This window comes from Arachis hypogaea, chromosome 13, assembly GCF_003086295.3.
Source record: "Arachis hypogaea cultivar Tifrunner chromosome 13, arahy.Tifrunner.gnm2.J5K5, whole genome shotgun sequence".
Lineage (NCBI taxonomy): Eukaryota > Viridiplantae > Streptophyta > Magnoliopsida > Fabales > Fabaceae > Arachis > Arachis hypogaea.
The window spans coordinates 122,727,645-122,736,543 of record NC_092048.1 but is presented as its reverse complement, the minus strand read 5'-3'; positions in this window follow the sequence as shown (position 1 = coordinate 122,736,543).

The following is an 8,899-nucleotide window of genomic DNA, read 5'->3' as shown; positions in this document are numbered from 1 at the left end:
AAATAATGAATAAATAAATGAAATAAATAAATTTAATTTAAAACTTTCAGATATATATAATTAAAATGTACTTTATACTTTCTTTCTCTCTTTTTTTTGGTACTTCTATTATAATCTTTGTAATTTTTTTATTTTGCCAAAATTTTCTATGATTTTGTTTTATATATTTTTTATGTATTTTAATTAATAGTTTTTAAGGATGTTATTATATTGTTTATTAATATTTCAAATTTTCTATAATATTTTTTTAGAACTTTATTAATAAATTTTTCTTCATAATATTTTTTTAAAATTTTTTAATAGGAATATATCTTGATTTTTGTCTTTCATATTTTATATTCATTGATTTATACTAAATTTTTCTTGCAGTGTATTTTTTATTGACTACATGTATAGTCTTTGCTGTCCATTTCTACTTCTTTTAGTTACTTTTTTTTATCTTATTTTTAATTATTTATTTAACTTTTACTTCCAATGTGTCTATTATATTCCACTTCGTCTTAAATTCAATTTTATGGTTATCTTTCAATTGAATAAAATTAAATTATTTCTTTCAAAAATACTTAAATATATTATCTATTACAAATAATTATTATAATAAACAAAAAAATATAAATTAAATATATAATTTAATTTTAATTTTAATTAAAAATTAAATGAATTATCAAAAAAATATCAACAAATTTTGTTTTTAATTTCTCTATAGTTTTATTTAATGGTAAAAATCTCTTTATAATCACTAACATCGTCGATACAAAAAAAATATAAGTTTCTATCAAGTAAAATAAAATACAAATAAGATAAATAACATATATGTAATTTCATTATTAATCATAGACTATAGACAAATTTCTAAAAATAAAATCTTATGAATCAAACAGGAATTTATAATATTTTTTATTTTTTAAAGTTGTTCAAACTTATCAATATTTTATAATATAATTTTACAAATTATAATATGTGATATTAGTCATTGTTATATATATATATATATATATATATATATATATATAGGAATTTACTAAGTGGCTAGAGTAGTTTTACATTACGAACCAACAAATATTAGCAATTGGAATGATAAAAAAGACCAACCAAATGGATATTCGCTGAATTACTTGCAATTTGGGATTAAATGGGGATTTGTGAAATTTTTACGGGTGAAAACTTGTCCACGTGAAATAGACTGGGATGAAGACATAGATACCCTCTTCAAGGGACCCGTTACATATATATATATATATATATATATATATATATATATATATATATATATATATATATATATATATAATTAAATTTAGTAATCCTAATTTTTGTCTCTAATTTAAACTCTTTTTTTCTTCTAGACTCATCCTTAGCCTTGATTTTGTATCTACTCTTTCTCTAAGTCACTTTCTTTACTTCTTAAGTTCGTCATTCTGTCGCTTAGTCTCGCCCTAAAATATTATATTATGTTAAAAAATATTTTTATATTTTTTTTGAAATATTATTTTTTTTATAGTGAATATATTATGAGTTGTGTTGAATTATATTGAATTGATTATTTATGATTATTATATTATAGTTTTTTTTGTTATTTTTATCAAAAATTTTCAAAGGATATATATCCATAGATAATCGTGGGTAGATATACATTTGCTGAGGGGATAATTAATTAGGAGGACTTGCGACGAAGATGGAGAGAAGATAAGGGATATATTTTTTTAAAACGGGAGTGAAGGACGGAAAAAAGGGTTCGTTGTACCACACGAGTATCTATTACTATATCTAACTAACAACGAAAATTCAATTTGAGCCGATTTGAGATAGGACACATGAAGTTTATTTGCATTGGGTTTTAAGACAACGAGCCTAATTTGGATTTAGGATTCTAACAATAGGCCTAAGTTGATCTTACTCACTTGAGTTAATATTTTGGGTCATTGCTGTAATAAATACTATACTATTAAATATGATTATATTTAGTATATATAAAAGTTAGGTATACTTACAATAGATTTTATAATCAAACTAAAAAAATTCTAATTATCTTTTTTTTTTTAATTTTAAATATTATTTACTATCTTAATGAAAAAGTGAATAATAATAATTACTCACATAATTAAAATAGATCATCCTAATATATACATGACACTACATATATAAAGAATTATTATATGTGATAAATTATTTCTTTATTTTTTTAAAGATAATTTATATGTAAATCAACTAATCTTTATAACATACGATCTATTGCATAATTTTTTTTGCTCTTAATATGGATAAATAATTAATTTAATATATAAAATATAAGTTATATTATTTAACATACGAAATAAGTAACTTAAGTCATTATCTAAGACAATAAATATAATAATACAAATACCTACATATATATTAGTATTAAAAAATATACAAATAATATAAACATGATTTTTTTGGTAGAAAAACAATAATAAAAGTTATTAATTAAGTTAATTACATATTAAAAAATTATGAATAATTTTTTAAATAATAATAAAAAATAAGATCACTATTTTTCACATACTACAAATTTTATAAAAAAAATTTAGACAATAAATTAATTCTTAATAAATTATACATTAGCTCTGTTAAAAAAATTAAATTATATGGATATTATTATTCGTGTACTAATATATATATATATATATATATATATATATATATATTTATCGATTATTAAGTTATAATTAATTTCTAACTCAATTTTTTACAATTGAAATTTAAATGCTGAATATTTTACACCTAACTAATTTTGTTTTTGCTATTAATTAAAATTTTAAAAAAATGTGAGTTATTAATCAATTTTAAATTTAAATTTATGTAAAAAAATATTTTGAATTTTTTCACTAACCAGAATTAATTTTAAAATAAAAAATTATTTTATACATCATATTATAAGATATTGTAATCATTCGTTTTTTTTTAATGGCAATTATTGTCAAATAAAATGATATAAAAATAGAGAAATATATTTACCAATCTAAGAATAATAATTCATTTTTCAACAGAATAAATTATATATTGAATAACAAAAGTTATTATAGTTTCTTTTTACATAAGCTAATACTCAACGACAGTATATTGGTAATATTATTAAGAAATATTAATAAATCTAATAGCTTTTGCAATGACATAAGTTTATAAGTTTAGAAGCTTGAAAGTCATGTCATAAAATATAAAATTTTAACCAGTAACAACATTGATCATATTGTTTGACATCATTTGAATGAATATGATACTAATAAATAAAACTGTCACAGTTAAATTTCAACAAAGGCAAATCTCCATAAGTATGCTATATCATCAATGAGAATTGTTCTACTTTCAAGAAAAATACTATTTTCTTTCACTGTATTTTCCAACTCGGCAGGTCGAGAACTAATCTTTCACGGATTGAAGCTCCATTTATTAACGGTCTGCCGCTAGCCAATAAGTTGTTACGTACACAAGATGGAATTCGAAACTCTAATACTTTAGATGAGTGAGATGACCACTCAACCAATCTAAATAAGTTAAGACAAATACTAATTATTTTTAATATTTTTAACATTAAAAATAATTAAACTTTAATTTTAATTATAATTTTATAAAATATTTATATTAATAATTATTATATATATTTTTTGTTTAATCTCTTTTAATAAAAAATTTATATATTTTTATTAATTATATATCCCGTACAGTGTACGGAAACATATACTAGTTAAACTATAAAATTGAATTTTCTAATTTCTTTAAATAATAATAATTAATTTATTAGTTAATTATTTACTAATTACTCGGGGTTTACAAGGTCCACCTATGAAATATCACCTAAAGTAGGCAAAGGGCGTAAACCCAAAACCCTCAAACCTACTCCATGAGAAGAGAGCAGCCCAGATCCAACCATTATCGTCAATGTGGTAACTGGGAGATCCTGTAAGAAGTTCAAATCCTCGCAAAAGAAAGAGCTCAAGATCCTTTCCATGATCTCGGAGCCTCGGCAACCACCCAGGTTCCTGACATAAAGTTTAGTCCACAAGATTGCAAGTTCAACGACCTAACAGATAACCCCTTTATGGTTATCACAACCAGAATAGGTACCATCCTAGTCAAATGGATCCTGGTTGATAGGGAGCCAATTCTAACATATTGTTCCAAGACCTTTGACGCCCTTGGATTAAAGGAAACAGATCTGCAAAGCCACCAACCTCGAGTAGTAGGCCTCGAAGATTTCTTTATCAAGCCGGATAGAGCCATTGAATTGCCAATTTGCATCGGGGTCAGGGGGCACAAAAGGGTCGGTAATGGCTGATTTTGTTGTGCTCAAGGACTCCACAGCATAAAATGTTATTTTGGAAAGAAAAACTATTAATGATTTTTACTCAGTGGTCTTCACTAAGTATCGAATGATGAAAGTACACGACAATATTGAGTTGGCAATTGCTTGTAACAATGCCAACTTATCTTTGAGAAAGAAGTCTTGAGATGTGGCAAGAATCTCCATCGCAAACCTGGATGCAAGGGTCAAAGATTGCCCTCGATCGAAGCCTCAAGGGGACCTTGAGAAGGTACAAATCAGGGATTCAGAGTAAAAATACACCTATCTCAACCAAAACATACCTTACGAGCTCAGGAGTCCCCTGATAGCAACTCTTAGGCAAAATAGAGACATGTTCACATGGACGCTCGCTGATATGTCGGGAATAGACCCAAGGGTCATGTCTCACCGGTTGTCAATAAGGTCAGAAATTAAGCCTGTAGCTCAGAAAAAATGAAAGACGTCCGCCAAAAGGGCCACCAAACTTAAGAAGCAAGTGGCCAGCCTCCTAGAGGTTGGATTCATCCAGGAATTATCCTACTCAACCTAGATATCAAACGTCATACTTGTAAAGAATGCTAATAAAAAATAGAGAATGTGTGTAGACTACTTCGACCTTAACAAAGCTTTCCCTAAGAACTCCTTCTTGTTGCGTAGCATTGACAGCTTGGTGGACTCGACCTCAGGGTTCAAGTACCTTAGCTTCATGGACGTATAATTGGAATATAACCAAATTCTAATGACCAACCTGACGAAGAAAAAACGATGTTCATAACACCAAAAGGATCATGCTGTTACATAATTTTGCCTTTCGATTTAAAGAATACCGGAGCCACATATCAGCAGCTCATGACTGGTAGCGCGAAATTACACTTCACACTAATAAACCAGCAAGTGCACTGGGTCGTCCAAGTAATACCTGAGTGAGTCAGGGTCAATCCCACGAGGATTATGATTTGAAGCAAGCTATGGTTATCTTGTAGATCTTAGTCAGGTGGATAGAAGAGTTGCTTGTTTGTTTAATTCGCATGAAAAGAAAATAAATAAAACGTTACTCAGTTGATGGTGAATGCAATGATATGAAGATGGTTAAGGCTTGGAGATGCTTTGTTCTTCTGGATCAATTCAGTCTTACTGTCTTCTTCAACTGTGAATGATTTCTTCTATGGCAGGCTATATGTGATCAACGCCTTTCTTAAGGGATCGCCAATACTCCTCTAGATCTGAACCCCAGGATTAGTGCGGATCCAGTCTGATTGAGGGTGAAGCTCCTGCAGTTCATTCTCCTTAGTGATCCTACTCAAAATGCCACAGACAAAGTCGAATATTCTGGATCAGAGAATGCCACGCCTTTGGTTCTAGCCTCTACCATAAGAACTCTAATCTCCCCATACCTTGGCTGAACTGCTGTCTCGAGAAGTCCCCAATAAAGTCGTGGATTAGCCGTCTAGGAGATGTATAATCAAACTAGTGGTTCATCATTGTCCGATGAAAGACTCACTCTGAACTCCTATAGAATGAGCAAACCTTGTGCCGGTTCAACACATTCATAATTATGAAGAACGGATATATGATGAACGAACTCTCGTGTCGATGTAGAATTTCACACAGAATGAATGAATTCTCGTTGCAAGTATAGTTCTACACCAACAAAGAATCCGCACATGCAAAAATTTTGGTTGTCACGATGAACAAACCCCAAATAAGAATTAACCGGAGTATTTGGACTCCGGGTCGTCTCACGAGGAATTACAATGAAGTGTATGCTTATTGGCTATGAAGGGGTAAGGGGGGTTTTGATTTATAAGAGGGCAAGAAATTAAATGTGCAAGAAAAGTAAATCAAGCAAGCAATTAAAGAAAGCAATTAATAAGGTGAGACATTCATGGCAAAGGTTGAGAACATAGGCTTTCTATCCTAGTCATGCAATGATTAATTCATCTTATTTAGTCAACTCCAACACATAGGGAGAAAGTCAAACAAGATTAATCAATCATATCACAATAATAAACAAGAATTTATCTCATTATGTCATCCCCGAAGATGAAAAAAAGTATCATGTTATCCTCATACTCGGAGAAAGTCAAATAAGACTAGCTAATCTCAATCCAAATGTACTAATCAACTCAGTAATAGAATTAGCAAAAGATTAGAGTCAATGGAAATCATACTAGCTAACAACTCTAGATCACCAACATAAGTTGGGTTTTCATGACTCAAGATTTCCTAATTACTTTTCCAAGCCAAGAATGCTCAAAATCTACTCTAAGGCCCAACCAAGCATTTTGTCAAACACTTGGTGGGTATAAATGGAAAGTATGGTAAATGTGCAAGAATAGTAAAATCTACCAACTACAAATTGCAAGGAAACAAGATCAACAACTCAAATCAACGATAAAAGAACATCAAACATTAAATTGCATTAAGAGTAAATCAAATCCAACAAGAGCATCCATGAACATAAAAGAGAAATTAACATGAAAACTAAGAGAATCAAGTAGTAGGAACAAGAAATTATAAAAGAAACAAGATGAAAATATGTAATTGAACCTAGATCTAGAAGAGATTAACCTAGCCTAACCTAATTCTAGAGAGAAGAGGGAGCTTCTCTCTCTAGAAACTAACCTACATAATGCTAATCCTACAACTAATTGCTCCCCCTTGTTTGGACTTCAATTCTGCATGAAATACACTCAGAAACAAGTTGGATTTGGGCCTAGGCAGCTCAGAAATTGCCCCCAGCGTTTTGCCTTTAAGTGGGCCACGTGAAAGTATCGGCGCGTGCGCGCCATGTGCGCGTGCGCGTCGATTGGCAAATTCTTCATCCGCGCGGACGCGTCATGTACGCGTGCGCGCCCTTTTATGCATTTCCAATCTTTATTTCTTCATGCATTCTCCTCTTTGTATGCTTTTCTCCTCATTCTTCCATCCAATACTTGCCTTATGAACCTGAAATCACTCAACAAACACATCAAGGCATCGAATGGAATTTAAGTGAATCAAAATCACCAATTTAAGGGCCTAAAAAGCATGTTTTTACACTTAAGCACAATTCAAGGGAGAATTACAAAACCATGCTATTTCATTGAATAAATGTGGGAAAATGTGGTAAAATCCCCTAAAATAAGCACAAGATAAATCACGAAATCGGAGTTTATCAAATCTCCCCACACTTAAACTAAGCATGTCCTCATGCTAAAATCAAGAAAGAAGCAAAGGGTATCGACACTTATTCAATGCAAATTAACTACATGCAACTATCTATCTAAATGCAATCTATCTACATGAATGCATCTACTTGGTCAAAACAATCAATTCCCAAGAATACATATACAAGTACAAGGGCTAAAGCAATAGCAATCAAATCAACCCACAATTGAATTGAATCATTGAAAGATCTTACAAACTTGCAAGAAAATATGATCATGTGTGGAGACATGTAATTGAGCGATCGAACCCTCACCGGATGTGTATCCGCTCTAGGCACTCAAGTGTATGGGGTTGATTCACTCAATTCTCCCCTAATCATGATTTCCAAGATTTATTTTTCATCTAACAATCAACAATTACTTTATGCATACATACAAATATCATGAGGGCTTTCCCATAGGTTGTAATGGGGCTAGGGTCAATGTAGGATGCATATAGTCAAGTGAGCTAGAGATTTGAATCTTTGGTCAACTTAAACTTCCCACCTAACCTATGACAACCTAAACAATTCTAAACAAACCTAGCTATCCATTCTTCACTTTTTCACACACTCATGCATTCTCTTTTGATCACCACCCATATGCATTGACTTTTATTGAACTTTGATGATTAAGATTTTCTCGATGGTCTAGAATTTCTCTCATAGAAATAAGAACTTCGTTGCAAGCATAGCTCCAAACCAACAAACAACTCTCACATAAAAAATTTGAGTTGTCACAAGTAACAAACCCCAAATAAGAATTAAACCGAAGTATTTAGACTCTGGGTCGTCTCCCTAGGATACAATGAAGTGGTCAATTATTGGCTATAAAGGGGTAAAAGGGGGTCTTGGTTTATAAGATGGCAAGAAAAGTAAATTAAGCAAGTAATTAAAGAAAGCAAGATAAAAAAAATCTTGGCTAAGACTTAGGTAACTGAGATCACCATCCTTGTCAACAAACCAAATATTGATAATCATGAGAGACCAACCTATTAAGTCTACTTCCCAAAAGCCTTAAGTACGTGATATCTACTCCTAAGCTTGAAGTACATCAAATAGGTTTGATCGCATCAACCCTTAGGTCCCAACCTACCTACTAATTAACTTAGTAGTGGGTTAGTATCAATAGGTATCAAATTGATCACCAAGGGTTCTCAAATCACCAAATCTATTGTACCCAATGACTCAAGTTTGCTCAATTTCCTTTAGCTTAGACCAAGAGTGGACAAAACTACTCAAAAACTAAAGAGAACATTTCATCAAACACATAGAGTGCAATAGAAGTAAACATCATAAATTGCAAGAAATAGTAAAATCTAACAACTACCAATTGCAAGGAGAGTAAGATCACAACTCAATTCATCAATAAAAAGAAACATCAACATCAAATTACATTAAATGTAAAC